Here is a 6,222-nt window from a genome sequence, read left to right as displayed (position 1 = left end):
TATATATATATATATATATATACATACATACATACATACATACACACACACAAATTAGAGAATATATGTATATCACTTATCTCTTAAGTTGCATGGTAAACTCCAGGACCATGTTTTTTAGTTGTTTTGAATCCCCACCTCTCAACACTGTTGAACAGTGCTGGGGCACATTGCATAGGCATCATTTAGCAATTAACTTAGTTAATGCAAACACTTGCTTACAAAAAACCATTCGGCATACTTTTCCTCCTTGAAGATAGTTTTGTCTTAGAAATCACTCTTTGTTTCAAGATATAGTATATTTTCCACATAGACTGATTTCCCCAAGAAAACTGCATAGTACTTAAAGTACCTAAGTCTAACATATAATTCTTTTCACATTTCAGAAATGTGTTGAATTTTTGCCATTAATTTGCTTTCTCAGTTTCTTAATTTATTGCTCTTCTCTATTTGTGAGGCTACTGATCTAATTATATTATTTTGGATAGGTTTAAACACCAGTTCGCCAAAAAGTGCTTGCTTTGGCAACCGTGTATGGACTGTGACTGACAGATCCACTGCTAACATCAGTGGAGGTGGAACCAGACTACATAGGGAAGCCCACGTATCATTATGAGTAAATACTTTAAAGTTATATATCATGCAGACAAACTTTAGAAAAAGTAGGTTCTGTCTTCCTACCTTGAAAATATTTATTTCTTTTTTTGTTTTTGCTTTTACTTTTCTGAATTTCAATTTCGTATTTTCTATAGCTGTCATGGCCTTAACTTATACTCATTCTCAATGACCTAAAATATTAAAAATTAAATATTCTCACCGTCAGTGTATTCAAAATTTGAACATGTTTTCCATTGAAAATGTAAAATAAATGTAAAAATTGAAAAATTAAAACGTTTTGTTTAAAATTATTTTCTAAAATAATCAAAATTGTCTCTTAAAATTGAAATGAAACATATAAATTATAATTATTAAATATCAAAATTTTAAAACAGTTTCACAAGCAGCATCAGGCTCGGCAGGACCCTGGAAGCTGCCAAGTTCTGCAAACCAGGCCAGACTTTGCAACTGCACAGGGCTCTAAAAGAGGTATCGAACTTCTGGGAAGATGGCCGACTAGAGTAGCACCAGATTAGCCCTGCTCCACGGAAAAGCTACAGTAGGGACAGGAGGGCAACTGAGGTTGCAGTTTGGGAGTGTGGCTGACCTGGGTGAACCTTCTGGACCACATTGTGGCAGCTCTGGTTTCAAAGGCTGAGAAAGTAAGAGGCAAAAACCTGGTGCCTGGCGCAGAGATGTGAAGGTGCAAAACCCACTGAAGTGCACGGATGGGAATGCGGGACTAGGAAGTAAGCCAGGCTGTGTTCCTTGGGCGCGCTACCCTTACCAGCACAGCCCTGTGACTGGTGACTCACCCCATACCCACACACCTGAACCCCATCATCCGCTCTCATTTCCCATGCTCCACATGCCCCCACCCCACCGGCCCCCAGTGCATGTGCCTGACCCCCACCCCCACCCCAAGTGAGGCCCAACCCACATCTCCTGCATGCCTCCCAAGCACAACCTCCCCCTCCCTGTTCCATGCAGACTATTGCCAGTGCATGAAGGTTGCGAATACTAGCCTCCATACCTCGGCTACCCATGCTGCCATCCCGCCCATGGTGTCGCACAGCCTCATCCCCGCTTTCTGAGCTCAGCACATCCCTTTACGGCACTCCCAGACCCACACTTGTGCATGGACCCCCAATCACGTCATTCAGCTCTGGAAACTGCACTTTACAGCAGTGCTAGAACCATGCATGCGCATAGCACTCAGCCTCACTTCTAGCTCTGAGAAAGTGCTGACCTGAGCAGCTAGGTCACAGCTGCTGCTAATCCATGAAGGCATAACGCCGACCTGCTGCCACAGCTCTACACATGTGCAGAAAGGGCCCCATGCCTTAGACCAGCGCATACCAAGGTTACACCCCACAGACTGTGCACCTGCACAGCTACATCCTCCCTGGCCACTGGGTGCCCACATTCATGAGCATCAGCATAATATCCCCAACATGTGCCCATACCTGCCCTGAAACAAATCACTGTACTGAGTGCTCCACCCTGTGCCCTGCTACCTGCTGTACAACCATCCTGCAAACACAAGGCCTTGAACTACTGAAAGAAATCAACTCAAAAAGTAAATCAATCAAGATATTTACATTTGACAAAGATAGCAGACAATCACTAAGCTATCACAATACAGAGAGATATAGCCCTGCCTAATGACCAAATTAAAACACCAGAAGAGACAGAGACATTGGAACAACTAGTCAAAGATGTTCATACAGCTTTACTTAGTAAAATAAGTGGGATGGCAAATGACATAAAGGAGATCAAGAAGACAGTAGTAGAGCACAAAGAGGAATTTGAAAGAATAAACAGAAAAAAGTAGAAATCACAGAGATTAAAGACTCTGTCGACCAAATAAAAAACTTACTAGAGGCACACTAACACCAGATCTGAAGAGACAGAAGAAAGAATAAGTGTAATATACAGGACCGGATAATTGACTTTGAAGACTCAAAACAGCAAATGATAAAAAAAAAAAAAAAAAAAAGGAAAAAATTGAATGGGAACTCAGGGAAATGATAGACAAAATAAAGCACACAAATAAAAGAATCATTGATGTCCCAGAAGGAGAAGAGAGGAGTAAAGGGCTAAGAAGAGTAGTTGAGGATATAATGGGGGAAAAATTCCCAACCCTCATAAAGGTCATTAATATACAAGTCATAGAATCCCAAAGAACTCCAAACAGAATAAATCCAAATAGGCCTTCCCCAAGGCACATACTAATCAGTCTGTCAAATGTTGAAGAGAAACACAAAATCCTGAACGCGCCAAGAGAAAAACAATCTACTACATACAAGGGAAACCAAATAAAACTGAGTTCAGACTACTCAACTAGCACCCTAGAGCCGAGAAGGCAGTGGCATGATATACTGAAGATCCTGAAAGAGAAAGACTTCCAGCCAAGAATTCTGTACCCAGCCAAATTGTCCTTCAAAATTGAGGAGAGATTAAAGTTTTCACAGACAAAGAAGTCCTGAAAGAATTTGTCAAAAGAGACCGGTCCTATGAGAAATACTAAAAGGAGTTCTGCCAGCTGAAAAAAAAAAAAGACAGGAGAGTAAAGTCTGGAGAGGGGCACAGAATTGAAGAGTGCCACTAAGGGTAATTTAAAGAATACAAAGAGACAGAGGGAAAAGAATATATGGATCTGACAAATAAAATAAAAAAAGATAAGATGGTGGAATCAAGAAACACCTTTTCAGTAATAACTTTGAATGTTAACGGACTAAACTTACCAATTAAAAGAAACAGATTGGCAGAATGGATTAAGAAACATAATCCAGCTATATGCTGCTTACAAGAGAGTCATCTTAGACACGAGGATACCAATAGATTGAAAGTGAAAAGATGGAAAAAGATTTTCCATACAAGTTGTAACCAAAAGAAAGAAGATGTAGTTATACTAATATTGGACAAAATAGACTTTAAATGTAAAGACCATAAGAGACAAAGAAGGACACTATATACTAATTAAAGGGTCTATTCACCAAGATGTAACAATCATAAGTGTTTATGCTCCCAATCAAGGAGCTCCTAAATACATGAGACAGACATTGGCAAAACTGAAGGGAGCGATAGATATTTCAACCATAATAGTAGGAGACTTCAATACACCACTCTCCTCTATAGATAGAACAACCAGACAGAAGTTCAACAGGGAAATAGAGAAGTTAAATAACTTGATAAATGAATAAGACCTAACAGACATATATTTAGGTCATTGCACCCCAAAGCACAAAGTTATACATTCTTCTCTAGTGCTCATGGAACATTCTCCAGGGTAGATCATATACTGGGGCACAAAACAGGTCTTTATAAATTTAAAAATATTGAAATTATTCAAAGCCCTTCCTGTGATCACAACAGGATGAAGCCGGACCTCAATAACCACCAGAGAACAAGGACATTCACAAATATATGGAGATTAAATAACACACTCTAAAACAACAAGTGGGTCAAAGAAGAAATGGCTAGGGAAATTAGTAGGTATTGGGAGATGAGTGAAAATGAGAATATAACTTATCAGAACTTATGGGATGTGGCAAAGGCTGTGCTGAGAGGGAAATTTATTGCCCTAAGTGCCTGTATTAAAAAACGAGAAAAGCAACAATTGAGGACTTAACAGCAAACCTGGAGGAACTTGAGAAAGAACAGCAAGCTAACCCCAAGGCAAATAGGAGAAGAGAAATAACAAAGATTAAAGCAGAGATAAATGAATGGGAGAACTAAAGAACAACAGAAAGAATCAATAAAATGAAAAGGTGGTTCTTTGAGAAAAATCAATAAAATTGATGGGCCACTAGGAAGACGTGACAAATAAAAAAGAGAGACAATGCAAATAAAATCAGAAATGAGAAGGGACACATTACCACAGAACCTGAAGAAATAAAAGAAATCATAAGAAGATACTATGAACAACCATACACAAAGAAACTAGACAACTTAGATGAAATGGAATAATTCCTGGAAACACACAAACAAGCTACACTGACTCAGGAAGAAATAGAAAATCTCAACAAACCAAACACAAGTAAAGAGATTCAATTAGTCATCAAAAATCTTCCTACAAAGAAAAGCCCAAGGCCAGCTGGCTTCACAGGGGAATTTTATCAAACGTTCCAAAAAGAACTAACACCAATCCCGCTCAAAATTTTGAGGAAAAAGGAACTCTACCTAACTCATTTTATGAAGCTAATATCATTTTAATACCAAAACCGGGTGTGTTAGTTAGGGTCCTCTAGAGAAACAGAATCAACAGGAAATATTTGTAAATATAAAATTTATAAAATTGCCTCATGTAACCATGGGGATGTAGAGTCCAAATCTGTAGGATAGGCTGTGAAGCTGATGATTCCGATGGAGGGTCTGGACAAACTCCACAGGAGAGATTTGCCGGCCAAAGCAGGAAGAGAGCCTGTGTCTTCTGAGTCCTCCGTAAAAGGCTTCCAGTGATTAGATTAAGCATCACTCGTTAAAGAAGACATTCCCCTTGGCTGATTACAAATAATATCAGCTGTGGATGTAGCCAACGTGATAATGATTTAATTCTATGAAATGTCCTCATAGCAACAGACAGGCCAGCACTTGTCCAACCAGGCAAACAGGTACCACCACCTGGCCAAGTTGACACATGAGCCTGACCATTACACTGGGTAAAGATGCTATAAGAAAGGAAAACCACAGGCCAAACTCCCTAATGGATATAGTTGCAAAAATTCTCAATAAAATATTAGCAGACTCCTACTCACATGTTTGAGACACCAAGGATCTCTTTCAACATGGCCCAGGAAGGCTCTGCAAACGAGACCATCTCTACATGTCAAAGGCACAGTCGCACCAAATTCATACCAGATCAGCTGAAAATCCTCATAGACACTTTCAACCAAAAACCTTACCCGGGTTATGCTACCAAACAAAAATTTGCTTTAGAAATTAACACCGAAGGGTCTAGAATCCAGATTTGGTTTCAGAATTGAAGAGCTAGACACTCATTCCAGAGGACAGAACCTGAGCAGGCCTTAGAATCAAGCCAAGCCCACAGACCAGATGCCCCTGCAGTGACTCAAGTTAGAGAAGCCAGGCGGTGCCGGACCACCTATACATCTTCCCAATTATGCGCTCTCATCAAGGCTTTCAAGAAAAATCCTTACCCTGGGATTGATTCCAGAGAAAGACTCGCTAAAGAAATTGGGGTTTCAGAGGCAAGAGTCCAAATTTGGTTTCAAAACCAAAGATCTCGATTCTATGACCAAAGAAAGAGAGAACCTGCTGAGATCCGAGGAAAAATAAGAGACAAGGCACAAGGTCTCTGAGAAGAGAGAGTTCAAGCCACAAAAGCTACACAAAATGTCACCAACGTCGCCAGCAACTGTTTTATTTCTCTGGAGCCAGAATGAGGGGTCATAGAAACAAGTTCAGTGTATCAGATGTCATCATCCTGAGACCCAAATCTATCTCACTCTTCCTGGGAATGCACTCTTCCTCTGAAATTGCAAGTTGAGCATTCTGGAAATGGTAAGCAAGACTTCAGAAGGCAGAAACAAGTCCAAGAGGCATGTCACAGCACTCCTCACCCAGCTTGGATCTGGAGTTCAGCAGAGTTTGAGGACAGTG

At 40.2% G+C, this 6,222-nt stretch overlaps 1 pseudogene; it reads left to right on the top strand.

Annotated features, from left to right (window-relative positions):
* Window positions 1-5,387: 5,387 nt before the first annotated feature.
* LOC143645110 (double homeobox protein A-like) lies at window positions 5,388-5,921 on the top strand (annotated as a pseudogene).
* The last annotated feature ends 301 nt before the right edge of the window (window positions 5,922-6,222 follow it).

Source organism: Tamandua tetradactyla, chromosome 8 (assembly GCF_023851605.1).
Source record: "Tamandua tetradactyla isolate mTamTet1 chromosome 8, mTamTet1.pri, whole genome shotgun sequence".
NCBI lineage: Eukaryota > Metazoa > Chordata > Mammalia > Pilosa > Myrmecophagidae > Tamandua > Tamandua tetradactyla.
The sequence above is the reverse complement of the archived record's forward strand: the minus strand, read 5'-3'. Positions and strand labels throughout refer to the sequence as shown.